The sequence below is a fragment of the Sciurus vulgaris genome (genome assembly GCF_902686455.1).
Source record: "Sciurus vulgaris genome assembly, chromosome: 10".
Taxonomy (NCBI): Eukaryota; Metazoa; Chordata; class Mammalia; order Rodentia; family Sciuridae; genus Sciurus; species Sciurus vulgaris.
In genome coordinates this window covers 29411123-29421057 of record NC_136470.1, presented here as the reverse complement: position 1 = coordinate 29421057, position 9935 = coordinate 29411123, and positions in this window count along the sequence as shown.

The following is a 9935-nucleotide window of genomic DNA, read 5'->3' as shown; positions in this document are numbered from 1 at the left end:
CAGGATCATGTCCCAAGATATTTAAGTATAAATCAGATGAGTAATTTGCCCCAACTTCCATCCTCAAAATAAGTGCACATGAATAAAAAGTGATTAAAATAAATGTCATATTCAGAAAATAAAAATATAAGAATCTCCATACTGAGTATATAACCAAAGAAAATTAAATCATTAGATCAGAAATACCTGTAATCTGATGTTCATTGCAGTTCTAGTTACAATAGTCAAGATACAAAAATCAATGTGTCTATCAGTGGATGAATAGAGAAGAATCGTGCAGTAGACAAATGCAATGGACTGTTATTCAATCATAGAAAGATTGAATCCTGTCATTTACAGCAACATGGATGGACCTGGAGGTCATTATGTTAAATAAAATAAACTAGACAAAAAGACAAACACCACATGTTTTAACCTACTTATAAAAACTAAAACATCTCACATAGAAGGATAGAGAGGAATAGAGGTCAGTCGAGAGTGGGAAGGAGAGGAGATGGAAAGAAATTAGATAAGAGACTAAACCTCAAAGAGAGGGTGTTATGTTCTGGTTTCCTATAGCCAAGGAGGGTAACTACTGGTTACAACAATTTTTGTTATACTTTAAAATAACTAGAAGAATGTGAAATTTAATAACAGAGAAATAAAATTTAGTGAGATGAAAATGTTCATTCTTCTTATTTGATTATTATACATAATATACATGTATCACATTATCATGTACCTCATAAAGATGTAAAAATGTTATGACTATATAATATATGCATATATATGTGTATTAAATAAGAACTGAGAAGATCAGGCTGTGTGTTGTACATGAAAATGGAGAAGCAGCTGCAGGTGATGGAATCTCAAGTCTATATTTCTGACAGACTGATACCATCACCACCTTCCTCCCACAGACCACCCAGCTGCCTAGACAACAGCTTCTCCCCCTCTCCTTCCCCATCAAAGTAGAATTTAGACAATCATTCTGATGTACTGTACCCCAGAAGTAATTGGGAACCAGATGAAAGAATTTCTGCAGGATATCATAGTGTACTTTTCTGAGGAACACTGGCAATAAATTCACTGAACTGTTTCAAAGAACTAAGCAATACTAGGAAATGAACATAGATCACATTTTCTTTGTTTATTGCTAGGAATGTTCATTACCCAATGTCAGGAGTAGAAATGAATGAATAGCTGAGTAGATGAATGAAAGAATGAAGCACAAAGGACCGACCCTGTAAGAGGTTAATGATCACAAAATCTACTACCTATTCAGGCTATTATGTGCCAGACATTAGTCTCCAGAATGACACCACAGGGATGAGGAAGCCCAAGTTCATTTGCCCTAAGCATGTGTCTACAGAGAAGAGCCAGAATATAAGTCTCATGGAACTTGTTCCAGTGCCTCAGTATAATACCATATGGTTGGTGTTAAAGATTTACTTTCAGAGTCTACAATTCTGGGACAGTACTTTTGAATGGAAATATGCTGAACCATTATCGTGATTACTTCCTGTTGAAATTGATTTTATTATCACTCTTCCTAAGTATAAATCTGAGCATAGTCACTATATCTAAAGATGTGACTTGATGCAAAGACTGTGCTGTAGCTTAGTCCAAATTTCAAATCTACTAAATTTGGGTAAGTTAAATGGAGATTTCCTACAATGTTCTGAGTAAGACAACATTTCTGATAAAAGTACTTCTTTATTCTTTCATCACCTAATCATTCTATTTCAGGTTCACATTTCCACAAGATTCAGTTGTCTTTTCTCCATATTGTATGCACTATTTAGAAAATATAAAGACAAGATATTTGCAAAGAACTAATGCAGTGGTTATGTTTAAGAAGACAGATATCAGTAGTAAACAAAACAAAATAAAACAAAAAACAGAATTTAAGTGAATTTTTAAATTAAAAAAAACTACCTCTATTAAGATGAGTAACAATGAAATGCTGTATTCTTATAAAAAAGGAGATCCTGTCTGAAAATAAAAATGAAAAAGGCTTGGGTAGCCCACAGGTAGAGTACCCTTGCATAAATAAATAAATAAATAAATAGATAGATAGATACCAATCCCCCCTCTTACCATATTCTACAGTATAGCAACTATTAATGAAGGTACAGCTTCCTTAGATTACAGACGCTTGATGTAGATAAATGTACATTAACTCAACCCCAGCTAATCAATCTTCCCTGCCATCTCTTACTTTTGACCAAAAATAACAGGATTAGCACCAGTCCAAGTAGGTTAGTAATGGTTGATTCTTCTAAATAAAATAATAATAATAAAAAAAGAGAAAAAGAGAATGAGTGGCTATAATCAGTAAATGTAGATTTAGGCATTCTCAGTAGCTGTATTTTTCATGTTGCAGATGAGTGAAATACTTGAAGTCCTTTACAGAATGAATCAACATGTAAATCATGTAGATATCTGTTTAGATATATCTATTTAGATATGCTAGATAGCTAAAAAGATTATGCAGAGAAAGCAGAAACCAAAGAAAGCAAGATGGATGATATTTGAGACCCTGGTTCAAAATTTTTCCAAAAATTCAACAGTTTTAAAATAAATTCCCTATTTTGGTTTATGTCTTTGATTTAGATTCAAATAATACATTCCTAAACCCAAACTTTTTTTTGTAAAGATCATAGATCATCTAGTAACAATCTCTGTGGTAATATTAGAGTTCTATCACTTATCTGTCTCTTAGGGTACGTTGCTTAATATTCTGTCTTGGTTTTCTCTTCAGAAAAATGGTGGTAATTCAGATATTTCTTTTGAAAAAGTTATGCCAGGTTCTATTAAAGAAAAATTTACCATGGTTTACTTTTCACTAGTCTCTTCTGGTATGCTTCTAATGATATCAGAATCATCTAGAAAATAAAAACAGCAATTTTACAATACATTTAATGTAAATAAATAAATAAATAAATAAATAAATTTAATGGTAACCGGTAGTAACAAAATTTCCCTATTTTGGTTACATGTTTTTTAGATAAGTGTGCAATTTAGCACTGATTATTTGCAAGTTATTTACACTAGGGGTACTGTCATTTTTCTTAAAGTGGATCAAAGATAGCCTGGAATTGTAGCAATTATATGGTCACAGAAAATGATGTGTGACCATATAATAATTCAGATTGGGTTTATCACCAACATTTATAAAACCATGCCTAGGGAAAGAACTAGGTCTGGGAACACGTGGATGGTCTTAATATAGTGAATGTTTAGCCTGTCCTGATTATTATGAAATCAGAACAGCAAGAATATTTGCAGTAGATTTCTACCATCTATATATGAAGCAGCTCATTTTCCAATAAACTTACTCTCAAATTTAATTTCTTTCACATTTCCCAATCACCAGTCTAATAAATCAACATTTTGTTGATGTTTAAATTTCCATACAATTTATTATAAATGAAATTTATGAGGAAACAAAGTGGAACTTTTTTCTTACTTATTGGTAATTTTCTAGTCTGTGTGAATTAAGTTCTTTGGTCACCTTTTTCTGTTGGCTGCTCATAATTTTCTTAATTATTTTTAAGAGGAATTTATATAGAAGGAACAGTAATGATTGGCATTTATAATTCTTACAAATATAGCTTCTCTGTCATTTACTTTCAGTTTTGCAAAGCTGTCTTGGAATTGGAGAATTTACAGTTTGTGCTCAAGTCACCATGTTCTCCATCTATTTTTCAATTTTTCATTTGTTTAAATTAGTTATACATGACAATAGAATGCACTTTGATACATCATATATAATGGAGTATAATTTCTCATTTTTTCTGGTTATACATGACGCAGACATTTTCTCCATCTCCATACCTGCCTTGTGGAACAGTCTCAGGAAACTTTTTCATTATTATGTGAATATTTGCATTTTGTCTCATTTTAACAGTTAAATGTATTATCTACCTAGAATAAATATTATTGTGTGGTATAAGTTAAAGATCTAGCCTTGTTTTTTTCTCCGAATAGTTAATATGACTCCTTTATCACATAAGAAGTTCTTCTTATTTTTTCTGTATCTTTGATTCTATTTCATTGAAATTTCTTTCTTTATAACAATTTTGCATTATTTTCCTTATTCTAGATTCTCAATATAGTATACTATTTCCCCAGGCTTTTGCATCTTCATAAAACATTTAAAATAATAAAATCTTATTGTGATTAAAATTTGATTATCTGCTTGTTTTATTTTATTGATGTAAAATATTTTAAATTCAAAATTTGCTGGTAAATAATTTTAAAAATAGCCTGTCAAAATAATCATTTTGAAGAGTCATGTTTGCTTTGGTTTCCTTTTCTCTCTTTTCTAATGTAAGCTAGCCTATCTACAGAATTGTTCGAAGTACTGGCATTTATTTTTAATACGTATGAAAATTCTGCCCTCTTGTGACAATGTAATTTACACTTCCATCAGTCATACTAATTTTAAGTGTATTTTATTCAGGATGAAAGGAATGAAACAGAATCAATACTTTTTGTCACTGGTTCTTTGCGGTTCCAAAATCCATGGATATTTGTCACCGCCTGCAGCAACAACTTGCACGGGTCTTATGGGTGGTGGAGTGGAAACCGAGGTACTTCTATCTTTCTCTTTAGTGCACTGCTTTCTTGCTTATTTACTTATAGAGGATAGAGGAAATGAGGTTTACTTGCTTTGAGAGGAGAGAGAGAGAGAGAGAGAGACTTTGCTTATCAGAGAGAGAGACTTTGCTTAAGAGAGAAACCTGCTATGCCTTAAAGTACGTCCACCTAAGGTGCCCTAGTGATGTGTCTCAGTTCTCCCTTCTGCTATCTGCCTTCCGCCGCTGCCCCTACTCGCTGCTGTGTTCTTTCTTCTGCTTTTTCTGGTAATGGCTGCTGTTGTGTGTTTTTCCCTCTGGCTGCTTCTAATGGCTGCTGTGGCGTGTCTTCTTCTCTGGCTACTGCCACGCCGCGTGTCTTCTGCTACTGCTTTTCTGCTAATGGCTGCTGTGTCTCTGTCTCGCTCCGCCTACGCTTATATCACCTCCAGGAGGCGGAGTGCAGGGCCAGGCCTCTCACGCAAAGATTAGGCGAGCCGCTCGGAGCAGGCAATTAGTGCTCGAGAACACATGCGCATACCTTGTGTGCGTGGACGAGAAAATCACCAGAGTGTGTTTATGTCAATTAACCTCCTTGCTGCCGGTGTGATCAGGCGCCATCCCGGCGCCGCCAACATGGCACAGCCCCCAACACTTTTGAAAAATTATTTGCATCTATTATGAAAAATAAATAAGGGAAATAAACAATGAAATTGTTATTTTTTTCTTTTACCCTTCTCACTCTCATTTTGTTTTCCTAATAGCTCTTATAATAAGAAAATTTATTATTTTTTTGCAAAGATCCTTTCCCAATTAAAAAAAATGTGTAAATTCCAGTTCTGGTGGTTTTATACATAAAACATAACAATAAGGCATTGAAAACTTCAGGGACCATGAGAAGATGTAAAAGTGTTTTGTGTGTAGTCAGAGGCAACCTATGACCCAGTGGAGATAACCATAAGTTTTTTGACATTACTCTCATGGAGTTATGTCATGTAAGTCTTATCTCAATCCATTTTTTATTGTTACAACAAAATTAAGCTAGGTTAATTAAAAAGAAAAGCTTTAATTAACTCATAGTTGTAGTGGTTTAGGAGAATGGTGCCAGCTGTCTGCTCAGTTCTGGTAAGGACTAATGGCGGATGGTCTCAGAATGGCAGGAGAGGGTAAGATAGTGAGCTACCATATTGAGGAAAAATGATTTGGGGAAGTACCACACTCCCTTAAAATAATCCATTTCTTAGCAATTAGTTCAGTCAATGACACCTGATCCACCTGAGAGACAGAATTAATATATTAATGAGATCAGGGTCCCATGACCTAATTACCCTCTACTAGGCCCACCATAAAGATGGTTCTACACATTGATGCCATTACACCAAGGACTTGGCTTTCCATACATGAGACTTCGGGAGACAAACCATACCCAGACTACACCATGACTTTTTCTCTTGCATCTGAATGAATTTTTACTGCTTTGGCAAATAGAATATGATCAAAGTGATATTGTGCCAGTGTCTGGTCCCAGCCCTTAAGAGACTGGCATTTGCATTTTCTGCATCTTGGAATCCTCGCCTTTGTAGTATTCATTCTCTCTGTAAGAACTCCAATTACCTTGCTGAACAGACCATGTGGAGAAACCTTGAGACTACACAGAGACGGGGAAAGGTCCTGCTGAACCCAACTTTCCAACAATCTCTGCTAAGGCCAGGCATGTGAATGAATCCATTTCGGACCCCTTTAATTATCCTACCAAGAAAAGTCACCACAAGACCCCAATCAGCGCCAAAAGGAACAGAATCACAAGATATTATAAAATGTTATTTATAGTCCCTAAGTTTTGGGTAATTGACTACACTATAATACAAAACTTAAATAACATTTTAATGTAAAACAACCCAGCCCCTAACTGCTTAGACATTTTTTTTCAAGTTAATCATCTTTGTTTATTTTCAATGTTCTCAAAAGTATTTCAGATTTTTTTTTAAATACTGACTACGTAACTAGTATATAAACTAGTTTAATGTTTATTAGAAATAAATATAATAACCGTATCAAAATTCTACCCTTGAAATAGTCTCATGTAATTATTGATAACCTTAAATGCAAATCTTTTCTGGATGAATTTTCTCATCCTTCAATGAATTTTATTTTGAAAAAGGAACTCATCTCTCTTTCCCTTTGTCTTTGGGGGGTGATTTGGTTCCAACTGTAAGGTATTCTCTGTTTCTAATACCACAGATCTTACCATCACTATACTTACTGGGTTAGTAAGCTTTTTAAACTTCAGAGACCAATAATCAGATGCCATTTTATTTCAACCACATTTTCCTCCCTAGCTTTCCCAATTGCAATTGTTCTATTTTGGCCTCTCTCTGCCACTGTATTGTTTCTCTTATCTTCAGAACTCAAATGGGTGAGGGAGGGGAGAGATTTTCTTTTCATCCACTTCTAAACCTCACCAATGTTGTATTTCTGCCAATCACAACTTTCAGAATTTTCATGCATCATTCTACTTTTGTTTGCTTTTGTATTCCAGTGAGATGGAAAAGATGGAGTTGATTTATTATGTACCATTAACCAACTCAAATAATTTCCCATATGCTCCTTGAACAATTTAAATGAATTTCTGCAAATCAACAAGTCTTTAATCTTTTTGAAATATATCTGTTCACTGGGAGCTTTAGATCTACGTAGGCAAATGTTTCTCCTTATGGTTAGAGAGTGAATAAAATAACAGAACTTTAATCTTTAGAGTTAATCTTTAAAGTTTTTACCTCTCATTTAATTTTAAACATTAAAAAAAAGTCCATTTGATCATATGCTACATCCATAAACAGATATGTTTAAAACCTGGTCTAAAAAAGGCATGGGAAATGATTTACATTAAAGCTGCTCCAAAAATTTGCATATTCTGCTTCTAGTTGGCTCTTGGTTTTCTCTCCACGTTGACCCTGTGTGTGGCTCTCTCTTGGTCTTCTTCCCTCACACTAATACTCTATCACAAGCCACATGTTCTAGAAATCTTCAAACCTGGTTCAATCTTCTCAGGTCAAGATTTAAAAAGCACTTTTTATTTCACTAAATGGTGAAACATATTTTATTTCCTTTTGTTGTATTCAGGAAGACCAAGTAGTCTCTTCCCATCTTCCTTCTTTTTTTTTTTCCATGTATTTATTTTCATATCTTCTTTTTTAAAAAAAAAATTATTATTTTTTATTTTTTTACAGACTGCATTTTGATTCATTGTACACAGATGGGATACATCATTTTGTTTCTATGGTTGTACACGATGTAGATTCATATCATTCGTGTAATCATAAAAGTACATAGGGTAATGATGTCTGTCTCAGTCCATGATTTTTCATACCCCCCTCCCCTCTCCTCCTACATAATCTAAAGTTCCTCCATTCTTCTCTCACTCCCCACCCCCCCACCCCCATTATATATCATCATCCACTTATCAGGGAAAACATTTGGCCTTTGTTTTTTGGGGATTGGTTTATTTCACTTAACATGATATTCTCCAATTCCATCCATTTATTTGCAAATGCCATAATATTATTCTTCTGTATGGGTGACATATATGTGTACATATACACAATGGAATATTATTCACCCATCTTCCTTCTGAACCTATTTATTCACAGTCCATGTTGCAGGGATCCAGGCTGGCTCTCTTGGGTTTTCCAACCCCAAATACGTACACTGCATTAGGTTCCCAAAGATTCCTAAATTTATTAAAGAAGAATCTAGGTTGGAGCTGGACTCTAACTGCTTTATTATTAATTTGGAGATCTAAAACCCTCACTAGAATAGATTGGGGACTGGGACTGTAGTTCAGTAGCAGAGCACTTGCATGGCACCTGTGAGAAACTGGTTTCAATCCTTAGCACCCCATAAAAATAAACAAATAAAATAAAGACATTCTGTCCATCTACAACTACAAAAATAATTTTTAAAAAATAGATTGTCCTGAAGACACAGCTGTGTACTGATAAGATGTTCCTTATTCTGACGTCTATGCCCCCTTCAGAGAGGGAGGATCCATACCTCTATGCTCTGAGGAGAGACCCACCATTCTCTATTCTGCACCTCCAGCCCTTGCACTCAAAGCTGCTCCCTCACTATTTCCTTTGAGACCCTTGAGATCAACCTTATTATGGTACTTATCTTAATTTGCTGCAGTTACTCCTAAAGCACATCAGGTCATCCCTCATCTCTCCGACTGGGCACCATGAGGTATGAGAATATCTCTACTCTGACCTATAACCACCCCTTCTTAATTTCTGAACCTTCCCACTCTGGTTTTATAAATCATGGTCATTCAACAGCAAGATCCCTTGTATTCTAAACCTATTCCCTTACCTTCCTGCTATAGCTCAATCTAGATTTTCTCCGAGGATACTGGTTGCCTTGTAGCACTCTCAAGAGGTAGCTATTTTCTCTTGCACCCTCCTCACCCAGCTACCTAAAAGAGAGGTAGTTGCCTCTTGGTTCAACATCAGCACTTTCAGATCCTTCCCCCTTCTTCCCACCATTATATCACCAGCTATGCCTTCATTGCATAGTGTGCAGTGTTCTTTTGTCTTGAATATAACTCCTGACTCACTTTCAGTCTTTTCTAACACTCTTCCAAATATATTCTCAGTGATTTCTATGTATACCCAGCTGATAAGCCCAAATCACTGGTCCCGTAGTCCCTAAACACTCTTCTCCAAGGAGTCAAGCTCTTGACCTTTCTCATACATTCACTCCAGTGATCATCATGGATCTTTCCACATTATGAAAAATGGCATCCTCTCTTTATTTCAATTTCTAGAAACCCACTCTTCACACACCAACTCCTTTTTTTTCCCCATTAATATGTATGGGCAAGAGCAAGATAGAGATGTTCAAAGCTGATGTGATCACGTTTTAAATTTTGAGCTAACACAGGTTAAAGACATACACAATAGTCATTCACTCCTGTCTCACCCATGGCAACTTCCACAGCACAGAGTTGAGTAGCTCTGCAGAGACCATATGGCCCAGAAAACCTAAACTATTTACTGTCCAGCTCTCTACATAAAAAACTTACTGGCCTTTGTTCTGAAGTCTTATGGTTGTATTTTAGAATTGAAATAAGCGGGTTTTCAAGATGGTGGCCTAGAGGGTGGCTGCATTTCGTGTTGCTCCAGGACTCAGGATTCAAGAGAGGAGATATTGGGATGCTTGGGACCAACTCAAAGTAGCCGGGTGACTCTCACCCCCTGGGGGGGCATCCCGGATGGGACGGGGGTCCCGGAACGCAGGAAACTTTGTGAAGTAGAACTGCCGGCGAGACGCCCCTCCCCCCGCTGGAGCAGTGAACTCGGATAGCTGGGAGCGCCG